Here is a 25,709-nt window from a genome sequence, read left to right as displayed (position 1 = left end):
CGCTCCGCGGCATGTGGGATCCTCCCGGATCGGGGCACGAACCCGTGTCCCCTGCATCGGCAGGCGGACTCTCAACCACTGCGCCACCAGGGAAGCCCCCGGCAGGTGGATTCTTAACCACTGCGCCACCAGGGAAGTCCCAAGGCCCTGATTCTTAAAGAGTTACCTTATACTGCCTTGATAAGGTCCTGAAATGAAATTCATGAATAATATAACCTATCCATACACACACAATGAACAAAAAAAATTAATAGGATGTCCTACCTTTAAAGAAGAGGAGAAAATTGATAAAATAATATGCACTTTTTAAAGGTAACTGCTTGGATAAGATGATAGCAGAAGTCCATGATGAAACAGACAGATGTTGGTACCTACTTGTAGGTTTGGATTCAAGGAACATAAATCAATATTTATCAAATTTTGTTGATATGTTCTCTTTACACTTGACATCTTGAAATAATATATTTTTATGCATACATCATATTGTATTGGTAAACCAGCTCTCTGGAAAGAAATACACACACACACATACCACCCGCCACCACCCTGACTGGTAGCATTTGCCAATTTCCATGGTGTAAATACTCTCACCATGGTCAGTCTCAAGCTACCAACATGACGTCATAGAATGCAAATGTGGGAAGAAATGGGCAAAATCTGCTCATATGAGCTGGTAGGAAGCAGCTCTGGCACATAAGCTATTTAATCACCATGAGTATAACAGCTATAAATGTAGACAAGTCTCATGTTATGACGGCACTACTATGAGAGGCACTGCATGATTTTTCAAGATGGTGACCTAATCTTGCTAGCTTTGAATAAAACACAGTACAATCTTCTGTTAATTTATAAGGCCCTTGCACTTCTAGGAGAATCCATACCCATTGTGTTTCTGGCAAAACAGAGTGGATTCTGGGCTGAGATCACTGCAGACAGGTAGTTCACCGATGTGAATGTCTAATGGCACATGTGTGTGTTACCAGGACGCGGGCAATTTCTTTTTATTGCACTGAACTGTCTGTGGCATCACAGGATGGATTTATGGACGCCAAGCGCTAAATACCAGAGACGGCCATAAAAGCCTCCACAAACTGCCAGAAGTTTCCCTAACTGGCAGTCCTGCTTCTGTTGAGAACCACATCTAGAACTTTGCTGACTAAAGTGTGGTCCCTGGACCAACAACAGCGGCATCACTTGGGAGCCTGTTAGTTTGTAAGAAACGCAGAATCTCCACCTAGGCCTGTGAAACCAGAATCTGCATTTAACAAGATTCCGGGCCCCCCAGTGACTCGTAGGCACATTACAGAGCAGAAAGACCTCGGTCAGCTTGCGAACTTCAAGACTGACCAACCGTGCAGGAATCCTGCTTAACGATGCTACAAACAACGCAACATAAACCACTCGCTCCGTAGAAAAGCTAAGTAATCAGCCTCACTTAGTGGTGGCGCCATGCTCTGTCATCAGCCCTCTCGGTTATAACCATAGTGCACGGCCAGGAGCTCCTGTGCACCGATCGTCTGGAGGACTGCTGAATGAGTCAACCGAAGACATACTGAGTCCTTACTAAGCGTGCTATCTCACACCTCCTCTCACCTCATCCATACATTGATCTCTCTTTAAAATAAGAACAAGATGAGAGAAGCAAGGCACAGAGAAGTTCAAGACTTCACGAAGCATCACACAGTTAGGAATGTCAACAGTCAGGATTAGCACTGGTAATTATTCTATATTTAAAAAAATTATTCTGGATACTGGGGGGTGGGGAGATGGGATGAATCGGGAGAATGGGACTGACATGCATACACTACTATGTATAAAATAGACAACTAATGAGAACCTACTGTACAGCACAGGGAACTCTACTCAATGCTCTGTGGTGACCTAAATGGGAAGGAAATCCAAAAAAGAGGGGATATATGTATACGTATAGCTGATTCACTTTGCTGTACAGCAGAAACTAGCACAACATTGAAAAGCAACTATGCTCCAATAAAAATTAATTTTAAAAATATCTAAAAACATGATTCTATGAGTGCACAGTGAGGGTCAGCTGTGAGGTGCTGTAGACAATGGGCTCCTTGCATCCCATAATGATGACAGCTTACTCTTTCATAAATCTGTGTATCTGCAAAGCAAGTTCACAGGTGTCAGCTCATTTGAACTTCCAAACGCCCAATAACCTACTAACTCGACTGAAAGATGAAGAAACTGCAACTCAGAAAGGAAGAGTGAAGGAACTTGTCCACGTTACTCGGCCACTAGGTGGTAACAACAGGAAGAAAACTGAGGTAGGTGTTGGCTTGTATTTGCCTCGAGGCTTAGCTAATGCCTGGAGTTGGGAGGTCATGCAAAAGGCGCCTTGGGATATGGGTAGGGGTGGTATTGGGAACTGGGTTTCTCAAGATGTCCCGGAGCTCTTCCTTGGCTCTATTTTATTGTCCCCAACCAAGCATGTCATTTGGCAGGAACGACCAGGGATGTAGGTTATGTATCAGATATGCTGTCCCTTCGTCACCCACCCAACCTGATCTCATTCTCCCTTCCTCCCCCCAGTAACTGTGAGAACTCAGGGAAATTAAAGTGGGAAAATAAACATGTACTGACAATCTGGGAGGCAGTTCAATTAACAGCCGTAAGTAATATTTATAGCAAAATCTTAACACCTATTAGCATGAGGAAGGAGGGGGGAATAGCTGCAGCTCTGCACATAAAATGGGTCCACTCCTTATCCACAGCTCCTTGGCTCCTTGGAGGGTGATCTTGTTGCTACCTTTTCACCAAAATCAATGCCAGACCAACAGGTTTAAACATAGCCTCCGGATAGCGAGAGGGAGAGGGAAAGAGAGGGAGAGGGAGAGAGACCAAAATGGAAACGGTGACTCTCTCTGGGTGGAGGGCTCATGGGTGATTTCAATGTTCTTCTTGGGGAACTGTTTTCCCCAAATGTTCTGCAGTTTTTTTAAGGTAAACTTTCAGTTTTGAGATAATTCTAGATTTACATGCAGCCGTAAGAAATAATAAAGAGATCCCAGGCATCCTTTATCTAATTTCTCTCCCGGTACTGTCTCTCAAAACGAGATAGGACAATATCACAACTGGGAAATTGACATGACGACAGTTGAGATGCTGACCATATTCATCCCACCAGGATCCTTAACGTTGCCCTTGTATGACCACCCCTACTTCTCTCCTGCCCCTGTTCTTCCTTACCCCTGGCAAACACTAATCTGTTCTCCATTTCTACAACTTTGTCATTTCAAGAGTGTTATGTAAATGGAATCACAGAGCACATACCTTTTGGGATGGACTTTTTTTTCATTCTTCTATAGTTCTTTTGCAGTCAAAGAAGATACGCTGTGTGTGTGTGTGTGTGTGTGTGTGTGTGTGTGTGTGTGCGCGCGCGCGCGCGTGTGTGTGTAAATCCTCACCATTTTAAGGTGCAACTGTTTCTTGAGTTGTCTCAACAATGCGGATTCAATGCCTAGGAACTGCAAACGTGTCCTCTTCTTCTGAGATATGATCCTTGACCCTCTGGGGTTTGGTGTTTCTGTCCTCTCTTCACTGGGTTTAATGGGTGAACTAGCAATCTGGGTTTCTGGCAATCTGGCTGAACTAGCCCCCCTTTCTGATGACGGTTGGTTTTGCTTCCTGGGAATGACCAAAGCACAGCCCCAGCTCCCTGGATTGCTTTCCTCTGCTTCTCCACCACCCACGAAAAGCTACTGTCCAAAGCACAGCCCCACAGAGTTACACAAGGAGGCTCCCAAGCCACCAGCCTTCCCTACAAACCTGGACACAGAGGGAAAGGGTCATGGCCAAAAGACGGCTTCTGGCTTCTAATTTTGTAGGGCATTCTAGAAACCAGAGTGAGGTGTAGTAAAAAGACCTTTGGAGCCATAGGGAGTGAATTTTCCCACTCAAGGTTTTTCTGCCCTTGAGCAGGGGTCTGAGACTCAGTTTTCTCAACTGTAAAATGGGGACAAAACCACATGCCTTTATATTTATGGATTTTATCTATGCAGAGTGATTATGAAAAGTAACTAAAGTAGAGGTAACTCTCTTACCGCCGCATATGTAACACGTCCAAGTCTGTGAGACCTCTGGCAATTGTTACGGCTAATAAATCAAAGTCATACAGATAAATTCACCTTGGGAAATTCACTTTGGTTTCTCGTCACTCAATCATTTTCTCTCTCCTTCTCAGTATATAATACAAAATACTCGCTTCCCCAAGAAATGGTTTCTAGGCAAGATCCATGCAGATGCCTCACTAAGAGGTCTGTATTAAATCTCCAATCTTGCGCGGCTTGGGGAAACAAAAAACGCGTCTCACTCCTGAGAAGTGTTCAGGCTTTGAGTGATGTCAAAGGCCTTTGAACAAGCCTTAGAAATGACATCCATATTTGTCCATTTTTGACTTAAATTGCTTTTGGTTCAACCACTGCCATGAACTGCCTTCATGCAGCATCATCCAGAATGACACAAAACGCAGAGGAAGCAGCAAGTTGCTGGCGAGGATTAGGAAGTAAAGGAGTCACTGTCCCGTTCACTTCTCCAAGGGTTGGAAGCAAGGAGAATGAAACTCGCGTTGAAAGGTAGTCTCCACAAACCATGATAAGAGCAAGTGATATTTTACACAGCTCAAGCCTTCTGGTTCAGCCTAGCCGTTCCAACAAAAGCCATCTACATACAGCTCACTGTTTCTTGACGTTTCCACAGGTTGTTTTTGTCTTCTCCTCCTCCTCCCTCCCTAAGCAGCAAGGAACAATTTGTGATTCTGGAATTTCTCGTTAATATAATCTGGACTCTGGTTTCCATGGTGTGGGGTGAAGACGGGGCTTCTACGTTCTGAGAACAACCTCCACTTTCCCTTTCCTCTCTTCTACTCTACTTGCCCATCCATCTTTCACCTCTACCTGCTAACCCCTGACTCTGATAAAACAAAACAAAAAAAGTTCTTGGCAAAGGCCTATCTACTGCCTGGCTCCCCCAGCTAAGAAATTCGATTTCACCTCAGTCCTGTGATTAGGAATCCAAACCACAGGGGCTTCGGATGCAGAGAATGATTAAGTCGATCTGAATTTACATACAAGATCTTGGGTTCCCGTCTCCGCTCTGCCACTTACCAGCTGCCTGATCTGAGACGAGCTGCTATGTATCCCCCGCCATCTCACCTTCTGTACCAGGCAAATGGTCTAACGCCATCCACCTTGAGGTTTGTTCTGAGGATTAAATGAGGCGCTGCCTTTGCAAGGCCTGAGTGCAGCCCAGGGGCTTATACTACTCACTCCTTTTCTTTCCAATCTGCATGCATGATGACATGCAGGGGGCAGAAGTGTCTGAAAGTACTGAGGCAGGATCCCTCCTTACTAAACTCCGGGATGCTGCCTGCCGTTCAGGTGGGTCCATGGTGCTGAGCCCTTGTGCGAATGAGAAAAAGGAGAATTCAGTCTCACGGGAGTCACTGTCCAAACTGCAAAGAAAGCCCCCGATCTCCGGCCAGGGCCGTTGGCTTTTGCAAATGGAAACATGACGCTGGCCACCACGTTTGCCCTCTGCCAGGTGTCCTCACATACACCACTCCTGCCCAGCCTTACAGGAAGCTCGCCCTGAGTGCTCCGAGCTTTTGGAAAGGGAGAGTCAACCCAGGTGGGAAACAAACGCCTATTATCCACTGTTGTTCCTGTCTCTTTACAGAGAAGAGGCCTCGCTGTATAGATCTCTTCATTTTCATGTGTGCATACAAGGTCACTTTCTCAACCAATCAATAGAACAATCTGGATACACAATTTTCATGTCACAGTGTATTCTGGAATTGAAATACATGGATGGGAACAAGAATAGCAAGGCTTTGAAGAAGTGGCAGCCTGGGTAGGCACATCATTTTATATTGCCTTGTCGTTCGTCTCAAACATATCTGAGGATACAACTGAGATCCCTACCCTCATGGAAAGTCAGAAACGAAAAACAAAGTACTGTGAATGATTTAAGATTTGAATTTTGCCTCTTTTCTTACTAAACGACGTCCAAGAGATTTTTCTAAATGTCTCCTAGCGATATTTTCGCAATAGTTTTTTGGGTTTTTTTTCCACTTTAGTTTCCCCTTCTAGCCAAGTCTGCTCACCTCTTCAAGAGGTGAGACTGGTGAAGGATGACTTCTCCAACTGCTGTGTGTTCTTAGACAAGTCACTTAACTCCTCTGTTTCTCCCTCTATGAAACACAGTCATAATAACTGCTCTAGCCAATAGGAGTGCCATAAGGTCCAAAGCCGATCTGTGTACGAAAATTATGTGAACATCTTTAAGTGCTCCAGATGTTTGAATGCATACCGTGTCCAGCATACCTCCACTTTTTCTTTCTTTCAATATACAACTGTTTCACTAACACACTCACGGACACTTTTTATTTTCATGGATGTTTCCCTTTTAAAGTCACCTTTGTTAATGACTCCCTTTAAGAGGATTCGATAGTTATCAGTACATAGGTTTCGAACCTCTATTTTACTATTAGGGTGTTTTGCACATCGCTTTGAATGTTGTAGCTAAAAGAATAAAAGTTAGATTGAAATATTAAATAATTTGGCTAGACAGAGACATTTTACCAGAATGCTGGCACTTGTTTTCTCAGTATTGAAAAGACCACTATAATAATGAGAGGTAATGCTGAACTTAAAAAAAAAGCTTTGGAAGGAAATAAATTGGACTCAAATCCGTATATTAGCTCGCATTTCATTTTTGGAGCTTCACTTGCCTTCTCTGTAAAATGGGCACATTTACAGCAACCTCCAGAACTCCTGAAAGGATTGAGTCCTCGAAGAGACCGGAAACAAAGTCTGTAAGATCCTCAGCAGAGAGTCTGGTTCATGGTAGACCCTCGATAGATATGAACTGCCATCACGATCGCTCAGATGAACGTGGTATGTACACATGACTGTTATAAATAGTCATGATAATAATAAAAACTAAATCTTCGTATTTATATATTCCACAATATGTTTGGTTCCGCATAAACTAGTCAATTGACATATACAAAACACCAAGGTTAGCTTTCCTCTTTGTCTGCATCCCCTCCAGACCCTAAATTCGCTGCAATATAAAAAATCCTTAATCTGTTTAGAAGTTGGTAGAACGTTCAAGAACAGAACAAGGATTTCTGGAACCCAGCCTCTACCGGTAACAAACGAGGCTGTACCTAACGAATCCCAGGCAACCGGGATTTCACATCCTGGACCTTGCTGTTATCTGCCAGCCTCCGTCCCTTGTTTACAGACCCTCTGAGGACGCACTTTTCACATTTACGGTGTTTCTTTGGATGGCAACCTATACACCTCTCAATAAATTGTGGTTTGCCTAGGAGCTGACGGGCACAGAAAGCGAAATTCAATTTGTGCCAATTTATGAGACACACACACGGCAATCTTGGAAACCTTCCTGGGGCTCACTTTATAAATTAACCCCTTATTTCAATATTCTGCAGACTGAGCACAGGCCGGTGTTTGATGGGGACAGCGGCCCAGGTCAGCCTTTTGGGTCTCCTGCTATTTGCTGCCACAATACACGGGCCCCGCTCAGCACAGGCTACGCTGATTTACGAGATTTATGAGAAGAGGGAAGTGTTTGCACCTCACCTCTTCGTCATTCAGGCCACAGGGTCCCTGGTCTTACCTGGCTCTGTGTGTACTAACTTCCAGACTTCTGTAACCGAGGCACATGCGAAAGCCAGAGCGTGGGATGCGTGTGTGGGCAGCGTTTGGATTTGACTGAAGATGGCTTCATTCATTCACTCATTCATTCACTCAACCAGAATGTTTGGCAAAAGCCAAAGGGATACAAAACAGAATGAGACGCAATACCTGGCCTCAAAGAGTGTATATTCCGCCTGTATGTTACGGTAGGAAAAGCAAGAAATTTATGAGCCAGCAGAGCCTGACTGCAGGGCTGCCTCTTCCACTTATGAGCGGTGTGATTCTGGCTAACTTCCCGATTCTCTTAAGCCTCAGCGTCATCGTCTGCAAAATGGGTACCATCCTACCCAATTTCACAGAGGATGCATTGAGGAAATGATGCTTGGGAAATTGCTGTGAAAACTCTAAGCAGCATACAGGTGTTCAAGACTCTTACACATGTGCCAGCAATACACAGGAGGAAGGAACACAGTGGGCAGTAAAGGAACAAAAGAGAAGTCAATGAAAATCAGACACAGGAGTGGAGAGCCTAGTGGGGTTATTCTAACTAGGTGGTCCTCGTTGTAAGTTGTGCGTACCGTAACCCGATTTTCTTTCCTCGCGGTAAAGAAGAATGTGGAGGAAGAGGAATCGGACGCAGGGGAAAGAGGAGGAGGTGGCCAGACCTCTAAGTGAAAGAGAGAATCATGTCCATGTGGGAGGAAGAAGTGGTGGACTAGAGAGAGTGTAAACTGAGGATTGGTGTGAAAAGAGGAAAAAAAAATGAAAAGAGAAACTGCTGACCCCAGTCGCTTTGTTTTTCTAGATCCTACCAATGCTCAACTGAAGACTCTGAGGGTGGGACCCACCACACTGTCCGATGCAGTGATTCTTCATGGCAAGCTTCTTACTCTCGGGGCAGGGGGTGGGGGGAATAAAATAAAATTGATGATTTCAAAAGCTACTGCTGTAATGGTTAGAAGTGGATGGACTCCGTCTTTGGAGAACTTCTCTAAGGAATACGATCAAGGGAGTTCAAGGTTCCCTCCCTGACGTTATCACCTCCACTCACTCGCTGGCCTCTGTGACCCCAACAGTTAAAGATGGACTCCCCTGGGGTGTCCATGCTCCAATCACAACCACTCCAGAAAAGGCAATGACTTTTCTGATACAGAGGGAAGGGATGGATGCATTTCCCCACACTTCATGCGTCTGCCAACAGCTGAACCAGTGAACCTACCAGGTGTCCATGAGAGCCAGTGGACTGAAGTGGCAGATGGTGGTGATTTTAAAATATGCCAACAAGTTCCTGGATAGCCCTCCCTTCAATGTGGAGCCAGTTTCCCCTCTCCTTAAGCACAGTCTTTAGTGGCTCTTTTCCAGTGACTAGAACGCAGATGAAGACGTAGTGTCCGACAGTGTGTGATCTCCAAGATGAGTGTCCAAAAGGCATTGGAGGGACCTCCCTGGGGGTCCAGTGGGTAGGACTCCGCGCTCCAGATGCAGGGGGCCCGGGTTCAATCCCTGGTCGGGGAACTAGATCCCGCATGCATGCCGCAACTAAGAAGCCCGCATGCCGCAACTAAGACCCGGCACAGCCTAAATAAATAAATGCTTTTATTTTTATATATATATAATAATTAAATATATATATATATTTTTAAAAAGGGTGTTGGAGCTTCGTCCTCAAACTCTCTCTGAGATCACCCACTTGGCCAACTGCTGTATTGTGAGGATGCCCAAGCATCACCATGGAGAGGCCCACACGGTGAAGAACTGAGTCCTCCTGCCCAAAGCCACGTGTGCGCGCCATTTTGGATAAAACCAACAGCCCGCGAAGCCTTGAGAGACCACAGTCCCAGCCAACAGCTTGACTGCAACTTCACGAGAGACCCCCGAGGCAAAGTCAGCTATCTAAGCTACACCCTAATTTCTGACCCATGGAAGCTATAAGATATTAAATGTTTACTGCTTTAAACCATGAAGTTTTGGGGGTAACTTGTTAGGCAGCAATAGATAACTGCTACAAAAACCTAGGAATGGGGGCATGAATCCAGGAAAGAGAGACAGAAGTAACCCAAACAGCTAACCCTGAAAACAAGATTAGAGGAAGGCCATTCAAGAAACAAAAGTTACATCAGGATCAACTATGTTAGAACCTGCCAAGTGTGATTCTCTCTCCCTACGAGCGCCTGCTTCTTCTAGGACCTTCTATTCTAGGGCTGGGAATGGAGTGCAACAGATAGGTGCTGATTAAAAGCTTCTGGATGTAATTCTAGTAATTGTTATTTCTGCAAACATTATTATGTCCAGGAATTATGCTTCAGGCTTTGTAAGATTTTTCTTTTTTGATCCTCTCAAGGCTCCTAAAAAGGTAGCTAGCATTATGATCACACTTTTAAAGACAAGAAAAAAAAATTCAAGAAGAGAAAGTTTAAGGGATCTGCTCAAGTCTCATAGCCCAATAGTGTGCAGCCCCTCTCCTACCATGGAGGTTATGGATGCTGGCACTGTGCAGCTGGGGAATGCATCTGGGTTCCCAGGTGGGGTACCAGTGTACTTCAAGCTACGGGATAAACTCAGTGCATCTTCCTGGAGCATCAGTGTTACTCACAGCTAAGCAAATTAAAACTTCATTTTTACATTTATATGAACAAAGATATCTTGAGTAGAACGCAAACTTCCCCTGAAGCTTTTAAGATAAATCATAGAGGTTCACGGTGGGCTACTTTCGGGGGTGTCCCAGACCCCCAGGAGCGCATGTGCATTCTCTGTTGAAAGCGCCAACTGAGGCACAGCTTGTAGAGCAGGAAATGAAGGCTGGATGGGGACGTGACCTCCAAAGTCACAGAGCTGGCCATTAGAAAGCTGGGGTTCCCAGCCTCCGCCTCCCAGGTGAGTCCCATCTCTTCAGGCCCCTGCAGCGGCCAGGCTGCAGCAGCTGCAAGGTCTGAGGGGCTTGGAGCAAAGCCCCTCCTTCTCACATAGTCTTCACTCCCCAAATATCACATCGTGCCCTCCCCTGCGACAAGGACTGTGATTACTGCTGCATCATTAGCGCCCTCAAAGAAAACACGGTTTCCAGATATTCCTAAATGTGTTTGCAATGACCGCAGTGGCCCTTCTGATAAATAATTGAAGAAGAGGCGCCTGACCTGGAGGCTGCAGGGGGTAAGGATGGGACTGGAGGAGGAGGCCAGCAAGCTCTGCGAACAGAAAGCGGCATTTGCAGTGGCGAGGAGGCAGGGCGCTCTCTGACTCCCAGGGGGCCCTGAGCGGCTCAGATGTTCCCTCCAATACAAGCTGATGCCATCCTGTTCGGCCAAATCGACCTGAACAGCCCAGAAAGCGCAGCCGCACCTGTCAGCCCCAATCGGCGCTGCGGAAATTTTGTTAGTAAAATAGATGTACTGAGATTCAATTTTTCGATTGTCTGAAGGCTTAATTTAGTGACCTTGGAGAATATCTCCTAGAGGTGAAAGAAGACACTGGGAATCTGCCTGGAGTGGGGGTGGAGTGGGGACAGGGCTTCCCTGGTAATGGGTAATTTGTTTACTCTCATTTTCAGGCCTCTTTGGGAAGCTGCGAAAATAGTCAGATAGGCACTACCATTTTCTTAATGAAAAAATCAAAAAGGCACAGGGGGTTGGGGAGATATGAGAGACAGAGAGAGAGAAAGACAGATAGGGAGAGACTGACTATCAGCCATGCTGTGCTACTTTCGTAAGAGCAGGTAGACATTAAGATAATATATATACACATATGCATGGATGTACTTATAAATAGACAGACAGAGATACGTTGACTGGGAAATTTTTAAACATACACGAAAGGAGAGAAAATAATAACCCCATAGAGCTGTCTATCATCTAGATACAAAAATTACTATGACGTTGACACTGCTTCCGTCCTTCCTTCCTTTCTGCCTTCTTCTCCCGCTTTCCTTCACCCCTTCCCTCCTTCTCGTTATTCTCTTGTTGTTATTATAGCTGTTGCCACGGCTGCTCATCAAGTATTTTAGGGTAAGCCCCATGTCGGATGGTATTTTGAGGACGCTAGGTCACTCTGGTACCCACCCGTGTTACTTATTCACAACCCGATCCAAAGAAGGATTGCTCATGGGATGGAGGGGACTCTGGAAGTGGCAGTTCTAATTCTGGCTCCAATCCTCACTTGCTGTGGGACCCTCAGATACTCTCCACCTCTCTGAGTCTCAATTTCCTTTGAGTGGAAAGGATCGTGGCTTGTACACCTGTCGGGGGGATTGAATGAAATGATTCTGTGTACTAAAAATGCCAACTACCATATCGGTAAACAAAGGATGTTGCACTTCTCAGCCAACACAGCCACCCTCGACGGTGCACCCCGGGGAGACTCAGGATGAGTCTTTGTTGCAAAAACTCCCATGTATCCTGGCTCCTCCCTGACCTCTTTGGGACAATCTCTCAGAGCGATCTGAGATGCTGTGTCCCGGCCTTAAGTCCTCAGTTTTGTCCGACGAATAAAACGTAACTCTCAACTTGTATGAATTTTTTTTTTCAGGCAATTCCGAAATCCTCAGCGTGGAATCGGGTTCAGGTTAAAGGAATGGTCACCTGTGCATTTTTGCTGCTTGTCCCCCGCACGGTTCCAATGATCCTCAGCCCGGGCCTCTAGAAAATCCTTTAGACCATGAATGGACAAACTTTTCCTACGTAGAGCTAAACAGTAAACATTTTGGGTGGGCGATCTCTGCTAAAACTACTCAACTTTGTTAGTGTAGCTTGAGAGTAGACAAAAGGTAGCCCAATCAGGCAAGGCAGGCTGTGTTCTAATAACAATAGGTTTTAAAAAGGGGAGCCAGCTGGATTTGGCCCTCGGGCCATAGTTTGCCGACCCTTTTCTCTCGATGAGCTTTACTCCGGATGTAATCTGGGTATCACTGGCGGGAGAATCCCGTGCTGCTTGTTAAACACACAGATCCCCGGGGTCCCATCCCGGATCGACTAAATTTCACAGCATCTTTGAGATGAGGTCTGAGAAACGGCCCCCAAGCAATCCTGAAGCAAGCGAAGTTTGAGAACCCCTGCTCGAGTCTGACTTAGAACCCGTGTCCCTTGGTAGGTCTGCCAGACCTGGAAATAAAACCAAGGAGGAGGAAAGTGTGAAATAAAACAGGCTTTCCTAGGGCTAAATTCTCCTCCTTGATTCATAACCGGCCTGAGCGAGCGTCCAGTGTTCTCGGGATGCTATGGCCGTAGGCCACTGAGTACGCGGGACAGGAGCAAGTCTTCTTGCTCTTCCCTCGGGCTCAGAACTCAGTGAGCAGACAAACAGCAACAGGAGCCCGGGGCGTGCCGGGACCGGGAACTCAGGGAACGAACCTAAAGGAAGATCACGTGATCATGGGGCGCTTTGGGGGTCAGAGGAGCAGGGAGAGGGGTGGCCGATGTCAAGAGAGCTGGGAGCACTGCTCAGCAAGACTTAGATCAGCCTGATCTTTCGATTTAACGCACGCTATGGGACACGTCCTGAGCATCGCTTCGAGCGCATCAGAAGTACTACCTTGCTTGGCTCCTCATGGAAACACATGACGTGGGTGCTATTACGGTCCCCATTTCTAGGATAAGAAAACGGACGCCCAGAAAGCTTGAGTAACTTGCCCAAGGTTACACAGAACAGCGATTTGAACCCAGCAGCTCTGCTGCAGGATACACAGGATGCTGATTCCCACATCATACATATTTCTCACAAAAGCACGGCTAACGTGAATCAAGGGAACCCGGATTTAGGCAGGACGAGATCACTGCTCAGAAATTATACCCCGTCCCCTTCCTCTGTACTGGAATGTCCGGAGGCTCACCCGCCACGCCCTCTTCCCGATGAGCAAGGCTGGCCCTGGTGCCACCAAGTTCCAGGCCCACTCCCAGGCCTTCTCGAAGCCTTGCAGTAGCTGCCCCTCCAGCTGTTGGGGTCAGGACAGACTCTCATCTGCGAACCCTCTGAGCCTCCTATAAGCCCGGGGTAGCATGGCAAGGGGGAAGAGAGCCAAGGGTTTAAATCCCAGCTTTGCAATCCATAGCTCTGTAGCTCTGGAAAATTCCTTAACCTCCAGGGCTCTTGACTGCCTTATCTATGAAATGGGGAGAACCACATCTACATTTTGGGATTAAAGAGAAGTAGGCGTACAGAACGCACAAAATGCTGCTCAGAGGACAGAGGCAGGATCACCTCTGACACTTGGTTTCAAATCCAGCTCTGAGTTCCAAATTGCTCATTTGTAAAATAGAATTAATAATAGTACCCGCTTCAGAAGGTTGGGGGATTAGAGACAATGATGGTAGCTACAATTAATAAAAGGTAACTGGCATACAATATGGTATGAGAATTAATAGTGCAGGCTTTGGCATGTAGTATAGATTATACTGTGTTTATTATTAATACGTGTCTAATTACGTTTGGCACATAGTAGGACCTTAAAAAATACGAAGTACTGTTATAAATCAAATTACTATATATAATCGTACAGTAAGGGTAACTGAAAGTGCCCAGTGTCCTGCTGGGTGTATTTAGACACCCTACAGATTGCAGACAACGGTCACGATGATGGTGACGATGTCAGAAGTCTGTCCATGGCAGGCGTTGCCCTGAATGCCGGTCCTAACCCTCTTCCGCTTCCCTCTCACCCCCAGCCTCCCCCACCCACAGGAGTGACTGCCAGTTTTGCATCCCAGTTGTGACCTCGCCTCTGTATCCAAGCTGTCCTCTCTGGAGGCTGCTCTTTTGTTGTCATCATCTTTGCCACTGTGACAGGGAGCAGGAGATAGGCCTTGCTGTCCCCAGGCCCCCGGTGGGGCATTCAGATTAGATTAGCCGGTAGCCCTCTTTCCCTACTGTCACGGGCTGCCTCGTGTACTGTTGGCAGGGGTGTCATTAAGGCCTCATGGCCTGAGGAGCTAATAGAGACACCAGGACTTCCCCGGTTGCCAACGCCTGCAGCAGTTTGCACCTAGTGACACCCAGGAGCTAATTCCCCTTGTGACCTGACAATTTCCACTTCAACTCTGTCCCTCAACATGTCAGCCAGCCCAGTCCCCTCACCGATAGATAAATCCGCCCAGAGCCCAGGCCTAATAGGGAGGCAGGGATGTGCCTGGCTCCTGTCCTAAAATAACAGCACAGACTGGTGGATGTGGTTTCTACCTGTTCTCTTAGACCTCACTTTTCCAGGTCCTTTCAAGCCCTGGAGTCTTCCTGCTGGAAAATGGAGCCAGAGGAGTGTTGGGGGGAAAAAATGTGGATAACGGAGGAGGGTCTTAGAAATTACACACCTGGCCCTGGAGTCACACAAACCCCAACTGCATCACTTTCTCAGTGACTTTATGCTGCTGACCTTCACTATCCTCACCTGTAAAATGGGCACGAACATCACGTCTTCCCTCCAAAGACTGCTCTGATGTAACTGCCAGTGCTCGACAAGCGTCAGCTCTCACTGTTTCAGCAAAGCAGCCATTCTGGTCACCATTTATTTAACCTTTCCAACGACGCTGATGTGCTAGGCAGATAAATCTGCCGGAGCCACACAGAGAGGCAGGCTGGGGTCCTGAAAGGACAGCCTTGGGGTCAAATCTCCCAATGAAGCTATTTATCATGAGCTCTCCGGCTCCCCTGCCACCATCTGTAAAATGGGGGAAAGCGCTTGAACCTGGCTGGCTAGGCGTAACGAAGGAAGCGACATACCTAAAAAAACTTAGCTCAGTGTCTGGAGCATTGAGAGTGCTTGACGAATCCACTTAAAGAGAAAAAAAGACCGGGGCAGAGAGAGAAATAGCGAAGGCAAGGAATCCATTGAGAAGTGGGTAGTCTTGTATATTTCACACCAGCGTGCTCTTGGCTGTCCTTAAATGCACACGTTTGCAGGAATATACGCACACATTTATGTAAACTCCCTGACACCAGGGGCCAGGGCTGTTTTACCTAACATGGTCTATCATGCTCCCGGGGAGGCCTTTCTCCCACATTTGTCCAAACAGAGGAGTATCTCTGGAATGATGTATGTGATCGTGCGGACAGGTGACCCTCTCCTTCTGCGGCACCCCGGGACGTGGGTCACCGTGGCTAACATGGCTTCCCTTAACCCACGGCTAAGGGAAGCAGGCAATGGTGGCTTCCCTTACATCCTTCTACGTTAGGAAGCACTTGCCTCCCATTTCAACGTGGAACGGAGGGATGGCATGGGAATCCGCACTTCCTCATTCACAATGGCCACCGCGCTCCAATCATGTGATTATTAGCCCCTCCCCACCTCAACCCCCCACTGCCCAGCTGCCCCGGCTGCAAAATGCAAAAGTCTGCAGTATCATTAAGGCCCTTCTACACAGCGCCGACCAAGGGCCGACCCTGCGACCATTTCCACCATTAGATTTGAATGACCCTGGCAGCAGGGCTGAAAGGCCGGGGTATTAATTCACAGAGAACCACAAGCCCAATTTAAGATTTAATTTGAGATAACGAAGAGCTACTGAAAGTGTATTCAAACTTCTAAGCGTGCAAGAAAAGGCCTTTCCCTGTTTTCGGAGTTGAATATGAATCCAATCTCTCTTTAACAGAATTTATTCACAAATTTACAAACAACGTGCAAGCTTCCTTTTCGTTTTTTCCAGTTCCTTTTGCTTAATCGACCTCCCTTATGATGTTTCTTTTTGGTATCCCCCCCTTTTTTTTCCCTCTCCCTTCTTAATTTACAAATGGGTGCCCTTGAGGGATCACTGTTCAATTTGATTACATCCTTGAAGAGAAAACAGGTTTCTTTAGGTATCTCCCCCAACATTCTGGTTCCCTTGGATCCCAACTTAAATATGCTATAAGTGTCTGTTCAACAGTGAGGCTGTCCTATAAAAAGTTACGGTCCTGCAGTGGAACTCTCTGAGAGGTAAAGCAACAGAAGAATGTAAAACACTATGCCACCCATTTGGAAATCTGTGCTTCTAGGTTCTGGTGTATGTCTAGACTCTGAAGATCTTATTTCTAAAATATTTACAATTCTAGGCAGAGATGGGAATGGTATGGTTTGGACTCAGAAGCCTGAATCTTAGATGGTATTTACTGAGCATCTATGTTGCGTCTGGCACTGTTCTGGATACTTTGCATTTTCTCAAAGATTCAGTCAAGCTTTAGAAATAGAGAGACTTGAGTTGAAGTCCTACCTTCCCCCAGGCCTCTCTTCTTTGTCTGTGAAAAGCCACATACCTCGGTGCTTCCCGAAGGCAACTTTGAAAGCTATAAACATATAAACACGCGGGTGCAAGAATACCGCTGGTCACCTGAGCTTGACCCTGTGACATTGTTGGAAATGAATAACCCTGCCTTGCAAACATTCCGGTCACTGTTAAGATGAGACAAGGGGCAAAGGCAAGGACCACAGCATTTCGCACTCCTGCCGCTGGTTTGCTTTATTTGTCTTCGGGTTTTCAAAAGGAGAAGCCACGGGCCGGTGGCGGGTGGAGGGAGGGTGCACGGAGGGCCAGGCACAGCTGGTGTAGCTGGTTTCCAGCTCAACCTCAACTGTGACTAGCTGCGTGACCTGGGGCAAGTCAGCCTGCACTTCTTTTTTTTTTTGGCGGGGGGCGGTACACGGGCCTCTCACTGCCGTGGCCCCTCCCGTGGCGGAGCACAGGCCCCGGACGCGCAGGCTCAGCGGCCACGGCTCACGGGCCCAGCCGCTCCGCGGCCTGTGGGATCTTCCCGGACCGGGGCACGAACCCGCGTCCCCTGCATCGGCAGGCGGACTCTCAACCACTGCGCCACCAGGGAAGCCCCAGCCTGCGCTTCTGGGCCTCAGTTTCCTTCATTCATTCTTCTTTTGCTCATCAGATACAGAGGAGGCTCACCATGAGGGATGTGTGGGTAGAGGTTAAACCACAATTCCTGACTCGTGAAAGATGCATAGGAAAAAAGGCGGAGAGGAATGACCCACACACCTGTACGGCAGGGTCGTGAGCTGAACAGTGTTCCCCCAAATTCACGTTCATTCCGAACCTCGGAATGCAACTTTATTTGGAAACAGGGTCTTTGTGGACGGAGTTAAGACAAAGATCAAGATGAGATTATACTGGATTAAGGTCGGTGGTCCTAAGTCCAGTGACTTGGTGTCCTTATAAGAGACTGACAAGGACACACAGGGACACAGAGATGAAAGTCATGCGAGGACTGAGGCAAAGACTGGAGTGATGCGTCTACGAGCCAAGGGTTGCCGGCAACCACCAGAAGCTGGCAGAGAGGCATGGAACAGACCCCCTCAGAGTCTCCAGGAAAAAAGACCAACCCTGCCACTACCTTGATTTTGCACTTCTGGCCTCCTGAAATGTGAGACAGTAAATTCCTGTTGTTTAGGCCACCTCGCTTGTGGTAACTTGTGATGGCAGCCCGAGGAAACTCACAGAGGTGGTATGGTTTGTACTGATTTTGTAACACGAGGCGCTTCCCTGGGCAAAGGCCCGGTGTTTTTATTTTCACTGAAATTCTCGGCATATCTTGGGGTGGAGGGTGGCGGACGTACAGTAATCCTGCCCCACTGATCCCAAGAGAAACTGCCTAGATTTTCTTGGCAGTCGACAGCCAACTTCACTGATAGCGGTGGGGCTTAGAATTTTCTGAGTAGAATTTCTCAGATTGACAGTATGGAACATTTGCTTTTAAGGGTGGAAAAGTGATTTAGGAGTAACAAGGTGTCCCCAGACAATACCCTTGGGTCTTATGTGACTCCATCATTATCTCCTGCAGAGCGACGGGCCACTTTCACTGGTCTAGGGCGGGCGGAGCCGGAGGTGTGCAGAGCTTTGGGTCACAGGTGGGAAAGAAGATTCCGGCGCTGCGCACTCGGCTTTTTGGCATTAAGACTATAGGCCGTCATTACTGCTCCTGTTCGATCTCAGCACTTCGGCTTAACCGGCTGGGGGCTTCCCTTATGCTTCTTTCTAGCGGGGACTGGATCTCTGTGCATCCTGACAGCCTACGAGGATGCCAGGTCCACAACAGGCGCTCATAACGGCCACAGGAATGTTAAAGGTTACAGTAGAATATAAATCAGAAGAAAAAGGCCTGACTTGCATCATTTTCTTTCTGCCGCACTGACACCTTATCACCCCCATTTTACCGATGTTGCCGCCAAACCGAGAGCAACACATACATAAATAAGTCACCAGTCTAGCTAAGAAGTTGCAGACCCAGGGTTGAGTTCAAGTCTCACGGATTTACAAGCCTGAACCCTGAATCATCATCAGAGATGCCTCCAAGGTTTCGCTTAAGGATGAAAAAAGGCCGGGGATTTGTGGCCCTCGGGCATGTTGGGGTCACCAAAGACATCTGGTGACATAAATAAATGGTGGCTAATTGGATCTCTCATGACAACGACTTGGCTGCTGAGCTTGGTCTGTTTCAGCCGGGGAACCCGACAGGGCCGAGAAGATGTACGAGAAGCCAGTGGAGACTGTAGATGCCAGCCCACTGGCTGGGGCTGCAGAAGAGTGGCGCCTGTTACCGAATGGCTTTCACAACAGCCCTCAATCCTAGAGCTGAGCACTCTGAGACTTAGAGAGGTTAGTGAGTGACTTGCCCAGAAACATCCCATTAAGGCACCAGATGCCAGCCCAGGCTTCCTGACTCGGCTCTTAACCCACACGCTTAACCTCCACTTTACACGCCCTCTCTGCATGCTGACGCGTTTCTGCCAATCTTCTCACTCGGGCTTCAACAACCTTTGGACTTAAGTATGACTAGCTCCATTCTAGAGAAGAAGAAACTAAGGCCCCAAACACCTAATGATTGACCGGAAAGCGAGTGATAACGCCGAAGGGATAAAGCCGAAACCCAGGACCGCCTGGTTCCAGGGCTTTCTACTCGACTTCAAGGCTTGGATCAACAAGGGCTGCAGACCAGCTCACAACAACCGTGATGCACAGAGGAGGGTTTTACGTGCTGGGGGAGGCGATGGTCTGGGAGGGTAGGGGTGGGGCAGGAGCTGGATGTACCCAGGCTGGAAAGAGGTGATGGCTGGTGTGTGGCCCAGATCTCCCTTCCAGGAAGGCCTGTGGCCTTCAGGCGTCAAGCCCTTCAGGAGTGCCTGAAATGCAGAGAGGCACGTCCTTCCTAGGGCAAGGTCACACCCTTCCTGGGGCAGTGTACACAATGACTAGTCGAGGCAGGGGATAAAGGCCTGGCCACATCAGCCCAAGGGGCGTTGACACCGATGGGCCCTCTCAGTCCCAGAGCCCTGCACGAGGCCGGCTGGGCCCCTTGTCTGGCTGCATCTCAGCTCACCTTCTCCGTCTGCCCACGCCAGCTTCATTCCGCAGGTGCTGACCCTGAGAAAAGTTCTGCAGGCAAAACTCCCCCTCTGAGTCAGCTCCCTGGAAAGCCCAACGAGAAGCTTTCTCATTTCTAAACAAAGCCGTCAGTGATGAGAACAGGCTGGGACCTGGGGAGTTCCTGGGAGTTTTAGGAGGAAGCCGGGAGAAGACGGAGCCGTCTGAGCAGGGCCCGGTTACCAGCACGCCGACGCCTCATCGCCGACACCCACAAGTGCAGGACTTAACAGGGGCTGCACTTGAACTTCTTTGTTGACATAATTAGTGCTGGCTCCAAGCAAGAGGTTTTGTAGCCAACTTGGCCTGGGTATGTGAGTCTTGATTGGCAAATTTGCAGCCAAGTTCAGCCAAGTTCTATATCGATTTTGTAGTGCGCCTTATGCGCATCTAAAGAAGCCAACTCTTCCGATAGATTTTCAGTTTTATGGTTGTTGGGAGCTGAAGATATTAGCTCTTTAAGTGGACAAATGCTTCTGGCAGGCCAGGCTGCGCTCCGAGGAGGAGAAATGCCTGCAGTTTCCTCTGAAAATTAATGTAATAAGATGCATTAATCAGAACTCTATGAAGTCTCCACACTTGGCCTGGGCTTAAGAGGCAATACTTTGAAATTGCAGTTGGCTGAGCTTCCCTATTTGCAAATCAGAATTGGAAAAAAAAGAAAAGAAACAGGGACTTCCCTGGTGGCGCAGTGGTTAAGAATCCGCATGCCAGTGCAGGCGACACGGGTTCGAGCCCCGGTCCGGGAAGATCCCAAGTGCCGCGGAGCAACTAAGCCCGTGCGCCACAACTACTGAGACTGCACTCTAAAGCCCGCGAGCCACAACTACTGAGCCCGCGAGTCACAACTACTGAAGCCCGCGTGCCTAGAGCCCGTGCTCCGCAACAAGAGAAGCCACCGCAGCGAGCAGCACGCATACCGCAACGAAGAGTAGCCCCCGCTCGCCGCAACCAGAGAAAGCCTGCGTGCAATGAAGACCCAATGCAGCCAAAAGTAAATAAATAAATAAATATAAAAAAAAAAAGAAAAGAAACAGAGCTAATGTTTAAGAAAAACTGGCAATGGGAAAAAGGTTTAAGCAACTTTTAATTCCTTAGCTCCACTAGGGGCTACAGAGGGCTCTGGACGATTTGACCTTTGCATTTCCACAAAGTTACTCCAGGCTGGCATCAGCAACTGTTGGTCAGACCCCAAGCCGGCTCAGGATTGGTTTGGACCAATGTCTTGGGCCCAGGTTATTTACTTGTCAGTTTCTGGCTGACAATAACTTATTTCAGGACTTGCAATGGCATCTTGGCTATGTGTTGCCTTCAGATGTTTGCAACCAGGTGATGAGAAATTTTGGAAGCTAAAACAGATGACACAGACGAGAGCATTGGAACTGCATGACTTCTGTCTTAAACATTACCTTTTGAGGAACCCAAAAAACATCGAGCCGCAGAATCAGAGCCAATACCAATTTCTTCCCAGTGGCCGTATGTTTTTAGGTGACACTCTACAATTTAAAGTGACATAACAGTGCCCTGAACACTGTACTGCAATTTGGCTGTGCTTTTAATGGGACACAGCTACATCTGTATTTACTATTATAACTCAATACCCAAGAGATGAATATTTTTAGAGACAAAGGGCCAGGCTTTTGTGGAAACATTTTTTTCCCTTTTGTATCAAAAAAAAAAAAATGTGGAAAAAGAACGTGGCTCCTTCTTGTCTGGTAGACTTTAGTAATTGGCAGAATTTTGAGTAAGCTCTTTCAAGAGTCCTCCATTTCTATTTTCACATTAAACACACTTGCAATATCTATTAAAAGCCCAAATACTGAAGAACACACCAGGACTACCAATGAACTTACATCTGGAGTCCTCGATATATCAAGAGAGATGAAGTGAGCATTCATACAGTTTTATTCCTTTGGGAACTCAGAGTCGGAAGAGAAGAGGGTGCCTCTTTCTCTTGCCTCCTGGACGTGGCCGGTGTCCCCCATTTTACATCAATTCTATATCCAAGGTTTTTAGCAGAAGGGGTCGAGTTCAGGACTTGATTAAAACAACAAATACTGGATTCTGCCTTCATCTCAGGGAGTATTCCCATTAAAGCCTGGGGGATTCCACAGGGGAAAGGCAGGACAGACGCGTGGCTATTTCTGCCCTGTTCTGGCTGGGACCCCATGGCCTTACAGGTCGAAGATGATCGAGCAACATCCGAGGAAGGACAGGCGAGGTCACCCAGGGGACTTGGGAACATCTGGGAGAGAGCAGGGCCAGTGAGTGGGTTGGGGAGAGAGTCTCTGGGCCCCGAAGAGATCTTCAAAGTCATTCTCAAGATTACATTTAGGTGCAGACAAAGCCAGATGTGAGCGTGGACTTGTAGGCAGCCATGCAGCAGAATGAGGGTCATTTAAACACAGGCAGCGAGGTGTGCCTGCAGGTGCCCGTGGCCTCAGACCGACTGATGCACGTCTAGCTCTTTAGCTCCTTTCCAGATTTCTTTAAAAGAACAGGAAGGACAGAGAGGATGGAGGCCCAGGGGGAGAAAAAGGAGCCATAGCTCAGTGGAAGTCCTTTCTCAGAGTCTCTCCCACCCCCATAGATGGGTGTTTTGGATGAAAGTTTATACACTGGGCAAAGACAGGTCATGGGCTGAGATCTCAAACCATATCCACCGGTCAGGGTCTTGCAAGGACACAGGTGCACACTCAAAATGGTAAGGTGAGAAGCGTTCAGTAAAGGCGCTCTTTGCAAAGGTAGGTGCAGGGTCTCAGGAACTGGTGAGGTTTCATGCAGCGTCCTGGGTTTAGTAAGAGGAGGAAGAGCTGCCCACCTTTGCCAGCTGAACTGGAGGGAACCTTCTATGGAGGGAGGTGGCCCACACATGCCCTGCAGGGAGTAAGCCTGGGGTTTGAACAGCCTCGTCTTGCTTTGTCTGAATTCCTGTTGCTGTACCTCATTGCGAAATCTGACCTGAGGATGAGGGCAAGAGAGGCCACTGAGCTCAGCCTCCCCAGACGCTGGGGCAGGGTAGGAGGGATCTGGAGGGGACGAAGATAACCAGGGCATAAGCCGGACGCTGGAGGGCCTTTGCGGGTCTCAAGGTCCCTGCTGCAAGGGCAAAGGAGAGGTCAAGTTCGAGGACATTGCCCACCTTTCCCCAAATTCAACCAGGAAACCTTGGCTGTGATGCTTTATATACTAACAAGCCAAATCAGGTGTTATATGAAGGCAGAACTTTTTTCCCCAAAATATCTGATTTGGAAACCTCTAGCCTAGATGTTTTCTCTGGTTTCTGGCAGGTTTGCAGGGCACGATTCCATAGAAAGAACAGGACATAACCCAGAGTGTGCGTCTCAGAATCACACGTTAGCCAAGAGCACTGATGCTTTTTATCCAAACCATGGCTGCAAACCCTTTTGTTTGGTACATACGTGGAAAAGGCAACATTTTGAAGTAGAGGTATATTTTAAATTTTTTTCAAGAGAGGCCACCACATCTTGCCAATTGTATTTGTCGGTGGGACATAGGCGATCTGAGGAAGAGAGAAAAAATATTAACTAATTTTTTGAACATAGCTCCTTCGAATTAAAATGGGAAACAAATATTTGTTTCAAGACTTTTAGGAAAAGAGAGATAGCGCAAGAGGAGGATAAGAAAGGTGAAATAGGGATGGAAAGTCAAACGCCACGAAGAAGAAAAATTATTGCCTGAAAGACACACAAAATGGAGGCACGTTTTTGCTGAAATTTCTAGGAAAAAGGGCTGGAAAGGCTTCTCAGTAACTGACTCCTCTGGCGGCGGGGAGGGTCCAGCCAAGCTCAATGACCTCCTGTGAAGGCACTTTCTTGGGCACAGAAATCTAAAGCCAGTGTGGCAGGGCGGTGTTATTCAGGGCAGATATTCAATCAAGAGGACAAAAGGAAACCAAGGGGGCTGTAAAAGCACCTGCAGGTTGGAAGGAGCCGACGAGCCCCGAGCCGAGCCTCGGGAAGGTGAGACTGGGGGCCTCTAGCTTTTCTAATCTAGATAAATGACTTGCTCAGCCGAGCAGCTACAAACTTGCCAAACGTGCTGACCGCCTGAAATTAGCAAAGGTGGTGACTAAGGAAGGAAGAAAAATATAAAACGAGCTGAGTCTGAAGGAGCCTCACTCATCCTGGTCTGACCGTATGACAAATGAAATTAACGGCGGGGCGGCAAAGAGAAAGCAACAAGTATTAGGGAGTAGAAAACACACTCGGAAGGAACGTGGCTAATCTCCAAGGAGGCTTTTGTGGTTGTGGATGAGACCTTGGGATCACGACAGACACACGCACTTGCACACGCACAAACCCTCCCCCGCTCCACTGCCACACCCACGCGCAGAGCACAGCTGAGCACCGCAGAGCTGCGGGGGCATAATTATATCTCTTTTAACCAGGACAAAATAAGTGTCCCCAGAAATGAGAATAGATTATTCTGGACTCTGGCAAAACTCAGCTCGAGCATCACACTCCGTTCTGGTCATCACCTTATAAAAATGTTATTAATCTAACACTTGAAAGGTTTGAGGAAAAGCACAGAGGCGGATTCTCAGATTTAAAAGTCTGAGTGTCCTTAAAAGGGCTGGTTATGTATAGCCTAGGAGGGAAGAAAAAAGGAAGGGAAGGGGAGAGGAGAGGAGGGGAGGGGAGGGGAGGGGAGGGGAGGGGAGGGGAGGGGAAAGCATTTAGGACCTGAAATATTTGTGGCGTACATGAATCTATGACAGCAAAACAGCAAAAATCGGAAGCGACATTAAAGGTAAATTTGAGTAGCTGAGTATGTTTTTTTCCAAAAAAACTTAAGTATCAACTAATCATGGAGAACAAAAGATGTGTCTACAAACAGCAACCAATACAAAAACAAAAAACCCCTTACAAAAAACTCACTAGCGTCTCAGTATTTTCCTGCAACATGACAGAAATAATAGACTAGCATACATTTACCCATTGGGATAGATCCCCTAATTGTGTTTCTCTCCAAGATTCATAACAATATTCTTATATTTGATTTTGTTTTTCCATTTTTTACAACAAATTCAACACTGAGTCAAAGTCTTTTTAAAAAATAGATGTCTTTAAGAAAAACCATATGGAATGATGGTACGTTCCCCTATCTTATGATTATGATACACTCAACATGAAGGCTTTGCTTCTTTCCGAGACGTGTTAGCAAGTACTGATTCCGGATTAGTCAGTGCCTGTGGATAAGGATCCATCCTTCAATCCTTCCTCCCACCCTCCCTTCCTTCTTTTCTACATATATTTTCAAGAAGTTGTCTGAGATTACAAGAAAACACAAAACCTGCCATTCTGAATCCATGTCAGCTTAAGGGTCTCAGAGCCCGGCAGTACCAAGAGATGCAGCTGGGCCTTGATGTCCTCTGTAATGTTCACCCTCCACAGTGAAACGTTACTCAAATATCCCCTGACCCCTTTGGCTGTCACCTGGCCTCTCTGGAAGACTGGCAGATGCATCTGCAAGTCAAAGCACCCAGCTCCATGCTACATCACCAGGCGTCAACACCTACTGCATGCTGGGTCCTGTGCTGGCTGGTAGCCTGGGATTCAAAGAGGATGACACTCAGTTCCCTTCCTGAGGACCTGATTGTCTACCTGGGGAAATAGTGATGAGGGCGACAATGATGGTTTGATGCTACCATTTATTCGGTCAGTACTGCAGGCCAGCACTA

At 47.4% G+C, this 25,709-nt stretch overlaps 1 protein-coding gene across 1 annotated transcript in view; it reads right to left on the bottom strand.

Annotated features, from left to right (window-relative positions):
• Window positions 1-25,709, bottom strand: part of WWOX (WW domain containing oxidoreductase) — an 818,391-nt gene that overhangs the window by 151,068 nt on the left and 641,614 nt on the right.

This window comes from Physeter macrocephalus, chromosome 17 (assembly GCF_002837175.3).
Source record: "Physeter macrocephalus isolate SW-GA chromosome 17, ASM283717v5, whole genome shotgun sequence".
In the NCBI taxonomy this organism is placed as follows: domain Eukaryota; kingdom Metazoa; phylum Chordata; class Mammalia; order Artiodactyla; family Physeteridae; genus Physeter; species Physeter macrocephalus.
This window is presented reverse-complemented; position numbering and strand designations above follow the sequence as displayed.